This window comes from Callospermophilus lateralis, chromosome 3 (assembly GCF_048772815.1).
Source record: "Callospermophilus lateralis isolate mCalLat2 chromosome 3, mCalLat2.hap1, whole genome shotgun sequence".
NCBI lineage: Eukaryota > Metazoa > Chordata > Mammalia > Rodentia > Sciuridae > Callospermophilus > Callospermophilus lateralis.
Window position 1 is genome coordinate 32,174,289 of NC_135307.1, and position 12,742 is coordinate 32,187,030.

The following is a 12,742-nucleotide window of genomic DNA, read 5'->3' on the forward strand; positions in this document are numbered from 1 at the left end:
ACTTCAACAATGTTTTCAAGAAGATCTTATGGTATATTCCCTGAATTCTCCTTCTTCATTTTTTCCCCTAGTACTGAGGATTAAACACAGGGCCACTTAACCACTGAGCCACATCTCCAGCCCTTCATATTTTTTATTTTGAGACAGGGTCTTGCTAAGTTGTTTAGGACCTCACTAAGTTGCTCAGGCTGGCTTTGAACTTGTGATCCTTCTGTTTCAGCCTCCCTAGTTACTGGGATTACAGATGTGTGTGACCACAGTCAGCTGAATTCTAGCCTCCTTGAGACTACCTGTATATTACCTTCATTCTGAAGAGTAATCTGGATTAAAAATTTAGAACATGGTAAACATTGTCCACTGTCATCTAACATTGCATGTTGGGACATCCTTTTATTGTTTTATTTATTATTTATTTTTACTCTGGTTGATTATTTATTCCCTGGTTGAGGGTTTTGTTCTTTAGACTTTTCAAAATTTCTGGTAAAACCTTTATATTTATCTCCTTGCTTGGCTGCTGCTAATGTTTGTGTGTTGATTGGTGTGTGCGTGTGTGTGTGTGTGTGTGTGTGTGTGTTATGTACAGGGCAGGTTTTATTCTTTGCATACTAATCTGGGAACCAGTTTTTCTTGCTGTCTTTACCTGAACCTCTCCAGGGACTGGTTTGGTAGCCAGGGCCTGGGCCCACTATTGGTCATAAATGTTGAAGACACAGAAAGGTAGAGTGTCCCTCCAGGATGGTTCTCATTCTGGTTGCAAGTAGCAACTTGAGAAATGGCCCTTGTACATTTGAAAATAGCTTCTTTACTCCTCTCATCTTCTCATTTCCAGCTAAGTATTCCCAGGTCTTTCCACACTTCTCCATCTTGATTGAGTTTCTCTTTATCTCCATCCCTCTTAAAATGCGATTCTCAGCATAGAACACTGCAAATAGGATCTCACTAAAATAGGGCCCAGTAGGCCTAGGCCCTCCTTTGTTTTGAGCCCTCTCAGTCATTTAATATGGATCAAAGTCATGTTCATATTTCTAGAAGCCATATTTTACGATTTACGCATTACACTGTTTTAGTCAGCTTTTCCACTACTGTGACTTAAAGACCCAACCAGCACAATTGTAGAGAAGGAAAGGTTTATTTAGGTGCTCGTTGTTTCAGAAGTCTTAGTCCATAGATAGCAGGCTCCATTCCTCAGGGCTTGAGGTGAGGCAGAACATCATGGTGGAAGAGTGTGGCAGAGGGAAGCAGCTCACATGATGATCAGAAAGCAGAGAGAGAGAGAGAGATCTCCACTCATTAGATACAAATATATACTCCAAAGCCATGTCCCAATTCCCACCTCCTTCAGCCACAACCTACCACTTCAATTATCATTCAGTTAATCACTATCAGGGGATTAATTCACTGATTGGGTTAAGACTCTTACAACCCGATTTCTCTGAACCTTCTTGCATTGTCTCACACATGAGCTTTTGGGGGACACTTCACATCCAAACCATAACACACTCTATAACTAAAACTGATAAGATTTTTTTATATGTGTGTTGTTGATAAGCTCTCTCCCATTCTGTAGTTGTGTAGCTGCTTTATTCCTCTGTATTTGCTTTGTTTTTAGACCTTCTGCCATTTACATTATTTTAAATCTGGTTGATTATTCTGGACTGTTGATCTTTTGGATAATGACATTGATGCATTAGTTATCCCTGATAACTTCATGTTATGAGAGTATTACAAAATGTCCTCACTGAGCTATTTTTTTTTTTGTGAGTGTGTGTGTTTGAAGTCTATAATAAAAATAATACCTCCTTTATAGGCCTGAATATGAGGTTCCTAACACATATAATTGAATATATGGTGCCCAGAATATACAAAGGACCTATCAGAAAGTAACTATTGTTAGAATTACTGGTTAAAAAGTCAAAATAGAAACGGATGATAAAAGAGCCCCCTAGCAGGCCATGAGAAATCCCTCCTGCCTTTGCATTAACCCTGTAACTAACAACTGTTCTGTGTCTACCTAATGGCACCATCACAGAATCTTTGTGAATTTATAAAACAAGATGGTGTTGAAGATCTTGCGGAAGTCCATATGAACCATGCTATAGCCTTCCTTCAATAGCATAAGGAAAAGGAAGTGAGGTTGGTGGGGCCTTGCTCTTTCCTGAGGAGCCCTTGCTTGCTGTTCCAGGGTCCTCTGCTTCCTTTACAAGAGCTATCAAAGGCCATGTTCAGCAGATGTCAACCTAACCGATCTGGAGACGTGGTTTCACATTAGGGTTCAACACAGTACCTCAGAGTCTGTCCCTCCCAGGGGAGAAAGAGACAGAAGGCAGGGGCTACAGCCTTTCCACATCTATGACACCCAGAACAGCTCCAGTTTGACCAATTTTCTATATTTGTATTCCATATATAGACTCAGATCATATTGTTTAAAAGGGCATCAGGAAGGGTCCTGGAGCCCACATCTGGAAACCATCCATTTCTTCTCAAATTCCACTTTCTATCCTTTGCTCTCCTTCAGTTTAGGAACAACCTTCCAGTTGTAAGCCCTCCCCAAACCTTTGGCATTAGGGGTTAAACCCGGGGGCACTTTAACACTGAGATGTATCCCCAGTCCTTTTAATTTTTTTTATTTTGAGAGAGAAGCTCACTAAATTGCTGAGGCTGGTTGAACTTGCTATCCTCCTGCCTCAGCCTCCTGAGTAGCTGGTGTGTGCCATCACTCCTACCTAACATTCCAGTTCTTTATGGCCCATCAAAGCTCTGAGAACAGAACAGCAAGTTCCTGTGTAACAAGTTCTTTCTGCCTTTTTGGACAGAACTGAACTTGGGCTGAGGGACCTGAAAGCACCCAAGCTGCTCGGCACCCATTGTTCACTTCACCCACGACTTTCCTGTGCGTTCCTTGTTGTGCGTTCACCCCTGTCAGGAGGAGGAGCTCTCTGCACAGAGGCAGAAGCCTGCAGGACCCATGGCTCTGCTTTCTGTTCTTTGCTATCATCACATATCTTGCAAAGGGACAGAGTCTTCCTTTCTCCTATAAATGAAAATGCCCTTTCCAATGTCCCCAGCCTGTTAGACGGAACATAATTTTCTAGGTTTTAGAGTTTTGTGCCTTTCCCAAGTTGTGTGTCACCCCTCCCCCCACCACCAGTTTTCTACTCTTCATATGTTTTGTTATTGTTGTTGTTATGATGAGCATCACTCTTATTTATTCCCCAAGTGTATTTGCTGGACTTTTCTAGTTCTCTTTGGACCTTTAGACTTTTTCTCTTCCTTGTTGAATTTTTTGTGTTGTTGTTGTTCTTATGCCTAAGTTTCTCATGGTGCTCCCTGTATAATCATCTGTGATTTTGGGTTCTCTCCCCATCTTTCTTCAACAGTTTCCTTCAGTTATTCAGAAAATGTTTGTGTAGGTTCAGCTCTGTGCTGTGCAGAGAGCTGGGTCTTGGGGAACAGCACGTGGCTGTCATTCTCAAGGAGATTTATCACAATTCCATTTGTTTATGTATAGTTCTCTCTAGGAGCCACTTTGTTCTGAAAGCCTGAGACCACGGGCTAACTCTGGCTTAAGAAATAGTCTTGACCAGTTGCAAGAGAACAAGACTCTACGTTGGTAGAAACCAGGGCAGCAGGTTCTTATTAAAGACTGGAGATAGACAGGAAGCCAGCTAGCAGGTGTTCAGAGCCTATGGCTGCTGAATCCTATGCTGGGTCCACTAACTACCTTATCTTATTCATCATGTTTCCCCACAAAGGGGTCTCCTAATCTCATGTTGCAAGCAATGAAGTTCAAGTTTAGAGAATCCCCAGGTCACACGGCTATAAGGGAAGAGGTTGAGATTCATGTTCAAGTTCATTTTTCCACAAAATTGCAAGACTCAACTTCCTTTGAAATTGTGCCTTTGAGCCTTCCATATCTCTCTTTCACTAAGTCTACATTTCCCCACCCCTTTCTAAACCCAGCCTGGCTCAGTCTCCCTTCTTCCAGCTAACTCTCTTCACTAAGTGCTCCAGAGTATTCTTGAATTCTATACCATCTGTGACTTAGGCTTTTCATTATTTTGTACCTAGCTGACATTTTGCTTTATAGCTATTTTGACATTTTTTTTCCATTTTGTGTACTTGGCTGCCCTAAGCCTCCCAGTACTGGAGGACTGAGTTCATCCCACCTCAGTGACTAGTGCCAAGGGTCCCAGTTGTGGATTGTGATCGCCTTCCGATACAGTTTTCATCTTTCCCTCCTCTCCTCCTTTTTCTAGACTTTTCTTTACCTCTCATACATTTGTGGGCCTTTAACCCTTTGTCTGCTCCCCTGAAAGTATAAAAGGTCTCTAGTAGATTTTTCAAGTAAATGACAAAATGGCTTTAGAAGTTGCCTCTGTGGGCTCTTCTTTGTGTAACATGTCCTTGTTTTGAACTCACTGGCTATAAGAAGTGACAAAGACCAGTATTTTTGCTTCTCTCCTTCCCTGGAGATGCTGTCTTCCTTGAACACCATCCAAGGTCACTTAGTTCCAAGGTCATTTAGTTCCCTTGGCTCTAGTTCCTAATGCCCTCCAGGAGTGAACTTAGACCTCTGATGGACTCTGAACTCTGACATCAGCCCTTACCAGCAAGAATCTCTGCTTTATTCATGGGACATCTGGCACTTTCCTCTGAAATCCATTAGCTGTCCCCCACCTCCTTTTTTTCCCATTCCCATTTTCCAGTTGTCCAATGAGCACAGTCATAGTTTACATTGTCGGCATTCTAGGCAAAGTCTTCAGATGGATAGAGCATATGTATTGGGGTCTGATGTGGGAGTCTGCATATCTCTCCACAACCCTGCTTCTTGCATCTGCAAAGTACACATTTCCTAACTACAGTCTGAAGATCCTTCATCTCAGGCATGTGTCGATAACTCCTGAAACCATTGTGTGGCAACCTTGCCGTGGTTCCTACACCTGGACTACATGGTCAGTCCAGAGCTAGGCTTGGCATATGCACGATTGTCAAACCTCTTGGTCATCCTCTGCCCCTCCTACATAAGTCCCTTTCCACATTTCTCATTTTTCCCATTACTGACAACCCTGTAAGCAGGTTGGGGAGAAAATAAAGATTCTTGGTAAGAAATCTGCTCAGCGAGAACCCCACAAGTGGCTTCCAGGATCCTTACCATGTCTGTCCCATGTATCCGGAAGCCTGGGACCCACCCTGTACTCCCTTCATAATAGCATAACTCATCATCATTAGCAGAGTCCTTCTTATGTGCCAGGAGCTGTCCTAAGAGGTATACATGCATTAACTCTTTTAAACTTTGCAGAAACCCAGAAAGTAGGGTCTAATATTATCCCTGGTTGGTGTATGAGGGAACTGAGGCACAGAGATGTTGAGTGATTTGCCCAAAGCAACACATTATCAGTAGCAGAACTAAAATTTGAACCCTGGCAGTCTGGGCCTCAGTCACCTTCAAATGGATGAATGTTCTGTTCTCAGAGTGAACATCTCCCTCAGAGAAATAGGAAGGAACCTGAGGCTGCCTCTGTGGGCTGCCTAGAAACCATTCACTCCCCTTTCTTCTTTTCCATAGAGCTTTGATCTTGCTCAGTCTCCTGAAAGTCCTTGTGCTTCCCAAAGCAGGGCCCCTTTCAGGTGGGGAACCCTGATTGTCTCACTCCCAGCCCTGATTGGTGGGGGTTGAACTTAGAGGCTGACTAGACTTGGGACTTCCTTTGCTTTTACCAGGAGTTGCACAGGAGGAAGTCTCCCAACTGCCTTTAGGTAGTGTGGTGGTAGGCAGATGTGATGTGTGAAGCTGCTGCGTAAGGAGACAGGCCAAGGTCAGGATCAATGCATGGGATGATAGAGAAAAAAGGGAGAAAACGCCAGGTCAATAATCCTCTGAATTAACCAAACTTGCCTCATCCCAGAGTTTTTAGTCATGTGAGATAGTAACCTCATCATTATTTACCCAGGGTCTGTCCACTTTGATGCTACTAATATTTGGAGCTAGATAATCCTTTGTTGTGGGGAGCTGTCCTGTATTCATTTGTTTGTTCTCTCTCTCTTTTTCTTTTTTTAATGGGACTGGGGATCAAATCCAGGGCCTCATGCATGTTAGGCAAGCACTTTGCCTTTGAGCCACATCCCCAGTTCCTGTCCTGTGCTTTGGAGGCTCTTTAGTAGCATTCCTGGCTTCTACTCACTGTATACCAGTAGCACCCTCCTCCCCAGTATGACAATCTACAAAGTCTCCAGACATTCCAATGTCCTTTGAGGAAGTGAAACAACTGGTTGAGAACCCCTGGCTTAAGCTTTTAGTCTGCAAAATGGATTGTACACAGGCGATACATGATCTATTTGGTGGTAGGAAGAAGGTGTGAGAACTTCTGTTTATAATTATTTCTCTCATCCTCTACTTCTAGTTTGAAAAGTTTTATAATGTATGTAACGTAACTTGATAAAATAAAAGTCAAAATGGCTACCAAATAGGGTTTAAAAAAAAAAAAAGGACTGGGGCTGTAGCTCAGTGGCAGAACACTTTCCTAGCATGTGTGAAGCACTGGGTTTGCTCTTTAGCACCACACAAAAATAAACAAATAAAATAAAGGCATTCTGTCCAACTACAAAAAAAAAAAAAAATATCCTTTTTGGATCCTTGGAGATTTCCTGACTAGAAAAAGATTACTACACAGATATGTCAGAAACTGCATCTGCCAGAAGGGACAACTTTCTGAAATTTAACAATGCCTTGGGAGGTTTGAGAAATACTGGAGCCACCAGTTTTTCTTCTTCACCTGGACATTCCAAAGCATACAAAAGTTATTACCCACCAATTCAATTACTTTCTGATTGCTGAGCTTGATAAGCGCCCAAGCCCACTTCACTGGGCAGGATATTGGTTCAGTCTAAGTGAACCTGAGATTCCCAACTTGTAGATTCATTCTGCACCTAAATAAAATTGTCCTTGCTTTTATTTTAACTTCATTTATGATTTTTGGCTTATAAAATATTGATGCAACAATTCAAAGACAGAGTTTTAAAATAAGTTCATGTCTTAGCATGTTCAGAAAAGTTCTTTTTGCTGTGGGAACATGTGATTACAAAAATTTGGAAACCACTTGCTTAAGCCACTTCTGGTTTCTATTTTCTGTTACTTGCCATCAAAAGCATTTTAACTTCCTAAGAGGATAATCAGATTAGCTACAATAACTGAGCATTTACTACATGCCAGACACTGTTGTAAACCTTTGCTTCATCCTCAGAAACATCTTAAGAAGGACTATCATTTCCCCATTTTCCGTGTGAGGAACTAAGGCAAAGGAGTGAGGATCAGAACCCAGCAGTCTAATTCTAGCGTCTGTACCCTTGACCATCAGGTTATACAGGGTCACAAGCCTCATTTTACAATTTGAAGCAGAGCTCCGAGGAGGTAAAAGAATTTTTCCAAGCAAAAAATAGTAAGTTGTGGCAGAAGCAAAGACAAGTGGAGCATGGACGGCCCCATGCAACTTGCAGCCAGCTGCTGGGTAGGAAGTGGGTCTGGCTCCGTCCTGATGAAGAGAAGGCAGCATCAGGAGTCAGTGATCCCCTTCCTTTCCTTTCTACTCCCCCTCTTCTCTCAGATGTGAGCACCTCCCCCACCACACATATGCCCCCCAAGCCTGATTTCTATCCTCTAGAGTCAGTTCTAAGTGCCTGGAATCCGGGAAGCTATCCCTGCCCCCATGATTATTCTTTACTTAAGTAAGATGAGAACGAACAAAGGAAACTCTCTTTTTATTGGCTTGAGCTAATAATACAGCTAAGCAAATACAGGTATGTTAATACATTCCCTTTCAAATCCCATTTATTTACTGATGGAAATTACCTGGGCATGTTCTTTAAATTAAAAGTGATTTCTTCTGCAGAAGGAAGATAAAAGAAATAGTGCCTCTGACCTTTCATATTAAATCACCTCTCTTTTACCTCAGAGTGTGGCAAAAGCACAGGCAGACATAACAGGCTCTCTAAACTCTATCGTTTCCTCTTCTCAAAAGCTGCTGTAAACTTTACCTTATAAGTGCTGGAACTACAGCCCAGGGTAGAATGACCAATGTAGAAAGACACTACCAGAAAATACAAATAAATGTATCACTCCGGGCAGTGTTGCTAAAAATAAGCCATATACCAGAGCTATTTTAAAGTTCTTCCACAGATCTTTCTAGGATTCAGAAACTGAATACGTGCTTATGAAGGAATAATACTATTAAGCCAGGTGCTGTTCTGGATGGCAGGAGCCACACAGTGATCAAAAGAGATGAAGTCCTAACTCTCATGGAACGCCCCTGCTAGAGGAAGAGAGAAAGGCAATAAATCATGAATTGATAAGTATATAATTTGTCATGTGGTGATAAGGGACCAGTGCAGGCAAGGCTGCCCTTTAGGGGGCTCTTCAATGCTGATTTTATTACCTTTTTTTTTTTTGGTATTGGAGATTGAACCCAGGGGTGCTTAGCCACTGAGCCACATGCCCCACCCTTTTTATTTTTATTATTATTTTTTTTATTTTGAGATAGCCTAAGTTGCTGAGGCTTGCTCTGAACTTGAGATCTTCCTGCCTCAGCCTCCTGACTCGAGAGATTACTGGCGTCCACCACCACACCTGGCTTCACTACTTTCTTAATGGCATCATATTTGGTAACTTTTTCCAGATGCAAAGTCAGATCTCCAACTCCCACACCTGTGATGAGCACACAGAAGTCCATGCCACTCAACTTCCCATTACGCTGAGGGATGACCTGGCCCACAGCCTTGGCAGTGTCAATAGATGCAGGGATGATGTTCTGGTCAGCCCTATGGCTATGGGGCCAGTTTCCCAGAGGGGTCCATCCATGGTCTTCTTGATATCACTGGAGGTTTATGCACTATGGTCATGAGTCCCTTCAGGATGCCGAAGTTGTCATGGATGATTTGAACTTAGCCAGGGGTGCTAAGCAGCTGGTGGTAAGGAGGCCTTGCTGATGACCTTGAGGGAATCGCCATACTTCTCATGGTCCACCACCTTCGTAAACATGGGCATATCAGAAGGACTCCACCCTTCTCATGAGCCCCAGCCTTCTCCATGGTAGTGAAGACACCAGTGGAGGCCACAACATATTCAGCACTAGGACGGTCCCATTTGATAATTGGCAGGATCTTACTTCTGGAAGATGGAGATGGGCTTTCCATTGATGGTAAGCTTCCCATTCTCAGCCTTTACTGTGGCACTGAACTTGCCACTGCTGAGATCATATAGGGACATGGAGACCATGCAGCTAAAGTTAATGGAGGGGTCATCGATGATGTTCATGTCTACTTTGCTGGAGTTACAAGCAGCCCTGGTGGCCAGGAGCCCAGTACAACCAAATCCATCTACTTCCAACCTTCACCATCATGTCTCAGGGATGTGCCTTGCACCGCAGGAGAAGATGTCTATTAAATGGGGAGGAGAAGAAAGCCAGACCCTTGAGTTTCTAAAGCTCTGTTGAGAGGGGAAGTTGAAGCTGAAGGAGGAGGGTGGGGGTCAATAAATACCCTCCACTCCTGCAACTAAGTCCCTGAGAATAGTTTGTGTTATTTCTCTTGATACCTTGAAACACCCCCTGATAACATTCTTGGCTGCTTTTATATTTTATGGCTTTCTGTACTTCTTGCTTAGATGTCTTACCTTCCTTGGTTTCTTGTCTAACACTAAGATTCCAGGGTAATTAGGGTATTTGAGGAAAAGGCAGATTCTAGAAAGTACAATAGGCAAGATGCCCCAAGATTCATCTATCCAACCATCACCCATCCAACACATATCTTCTGAGTGAGCAGAATTTGCAGCGCACTTTCTAGTGCTAGGGAGACAATAGTGAGGACCTCTGGGCTTCCCAACATCATCACGGGAAGGATTATAAATAACTCTACTGCCAGTTTTCCACTGCAGGTGACTGAAAACTTAACTCAAAATGGCTTCAACGATCTGTCTCAAATATCAAAGCGTCCAGTCATGAGTACCACATAAAGTTCCACATTCTATTCTCTCTAATACTCTTGGATTGATCCTCCTCCATTATATACTGGCATCCAGTCAGGCTAGAGATAAGCTGGCTGCAGCAGTGCCAGCAATCACAGCAGACATCACAATATCCAAAGCAAGAAAGAGAACTATGTCTGCATTTCTTAGAAGAAAGAAAACTATTCTCAAAATTCTCCAGAAGATGTCCCTTACATCTTATTTCCAAGAACTGGGTCACTTGTCTTCCAAAATTCATCACTGGCATGGAGATGGAGATAACCTTAATTGGCCCAGACTGGTCATGATCTTCCCTGGATTCTGGGAATGGTGTCACCATCTCTGAGCATCATGGGGTTGTGTCACAGTATCTGTCTAAAAGAATTGAGTTCAAAAATTGTGCTCTATATGTGCAATAAGAATTGTAATGCATTCCACTGTCATGTATTTTAAAAAATAAAATAAAATAAATAAAAAGCTAATCTTAAAAAACAAATAAATAAAAATAAAAGAATTGAGTTCTATTAGAAAAGGAAAATGGGGTGAAAGCAGTGGGTGGCACACTGTCCACGACAGGGGAGATGCTCCCTCAGAGGCGTAAGGACGTCCTGTGGTGGAGTTCAGAGGGAGCACTAGGGGTTTTCTTTTTTACTTTCCTGGGCAAGAGAAGTGAGGGAAACAGGAAAGTTTGAAAAATAAGGTTACTCTGGGGGATGGGCTGGGGATAAAGAACATGAGGCTAAAAACCATCCTAGATCCAGACTATGAGGGTCTCATAAGCCCTTCTCCAATGATGTGGTTTAATCCTACTACAAATGTAGAGTCAATATGCAGATTTTTAATGTTTTCAAATCATATTTTTAAAATTGAGAAATAGGGAAGGGGAACTAAATGTCTCCTATGTGCTAGATTCTCTCCTCCAGTCCTCATAACAGCCTAATAGAAGGATACAGTTCGAAGAAGGTCCATCTTACAAATGAACAGCTCAGGAACCATAGATCATCGATAGCTTAACCATATAACAGAAGCTCTTACTGATTGGTTTTGGCCCAGGGACACAACTGTGGGTCTGGTAGTTCCTAAGCCTGTGACCAACCGATGGGTAAGACAAGGCAGTGCGGTGGAAAGAATGTGTCGTGGCTCTTACAATCATTGAGAAGGAAGGTAATGAGTATCTGGACTGGAGCTTCAATGGCAGGAACAGAGAAGAAACATGAAAATAGGAGTAAGTTATAAGAACTAGAGACCGAGTACCTGTTATGGGTGAAAAAACAGAGTTTTTAAGACACCATCAATATAGTCAGCTCAATGATAAATCCTTATTTTGAAAATTCAAATTTATTCCAACTTGGGAACACACAAACCCACACACAGCTATGTAAGTACCTCACACATCCACCAGCCACCCGGTGCACCATGAGCCACACCCATCTCTGCCTAGTGTGACAGTGTTCTGTCTCATTCCCAATAATCTTCCTTCTACCACTTCATAATACTCTACATTCTTACAGCCCTTCTGATGCCCATTTCCACCAGCAAACTCCAAGTGTCCCATTTCTTGTATCATTTATGTATTTCTCACTCAACCACATAACATGTAAGATCATACTATTAGGGATTAGGTTCCTACATTTTACTTTATGTTTTGAGTCACTGATGAAGTTTTGAGTATTGTTCCCACTTTCACCCTAAGCAGTTTATATATATATTTTTTTAAAAAAAGGTTTATTTATTTCTGCTATCAAAGAACAGAATTATGACAGTGTAATTTAATAATCCTAATTGGCTTCATTTTTAATTTTAAAATCAGGTAACACTTCATTCCATAAAACAGAATCAGTTTTCCTATGAGCCAAGAACTCATCAAAAATAATTTGATGAGTTAATATCAGAGTATTTATTTTGCTTACACAAAATAAGGACAAGGGAACTTTACTATTTCGCCAGTTGAGAATGGCTGTTCTCCCTCCAATCCAGATTTCTCTTGGAGGACCAGATGTCTCAGCTTGGTTTGATTGACTCCATGTTGTGTTCCCCCCCTCCCCCCCCCCACCCCCGGGAATATTGTGTCTGTTGAAAAACTGGCTTCACAAAGATGGCAGCAGGAAAATTTCAGAATCCAGAGCTTAAAAATAAGTCTTGGGCAGTGTGGGGTTATTTTCTGTCTCTGAAGGGGATCATCTGGTGTCCGAGGCCGCACCTCCAGGAGATGTCATTCTCCTCAGGGCCTGGCCCCTGTGCCTGGTCTCACTTCCTCCCCCGTACCGCCTGGAAGGGGAGGAAGTGACACCCAGTGGAAGGCCGGGAAGTGAGGCCACCCTCACATTCAAGTTCAGGGTGCGACAGCTCAGTCTGCCCCCAACAGGCCCCATACTCGGCTCCCCGTCATGGACCCCGTCCCTTCTGAGAGTCACGCCCTGCCCTTTATAGGCACAAGGACCCAGAAGTTCCAGGGACACGTCCATGTTTAGGCCCCTGGGTTCGGAAGTTCCAAAGGTGCACGTGCATGTTTAGGCATTTGGATCCGGAAGTTCCTTTGGTGCACGTCCATGTTGAGACTCTGGGATCCAGAAGTCCCTCAGGTGCACGTCCATGTTTAGGCCCCAGGATCGGGAAGTTCCTCAGGCATCCATGTTTAGGCTCTAGGATCCAGAAGGGCCTCAGGAGTCCATGTTTAGGCCCCAGGATCTGGAATGCCTCACGCATCAGCAGTTTGTATTTTGAGGTTTGTATTTTTATCAGTTTGGC

The 12,742-nt window shown here is 42.9% G+C and overlaps 1 pseudogene; it reads right to left on the minus strand.

Annotated features, from left to right (window-relative positions):
• Positions 1-2,023: 2,023 nt before the first annotated feature.
• LOC143641526 (glyceraldehyde-3-phosphate dehydrogenase-like) lies at positions 2,024-12,459 on the minus strand (annotated as a pseudogene).
• Positions 12,460-12,742: the final 283 nt, after the last annotated feature.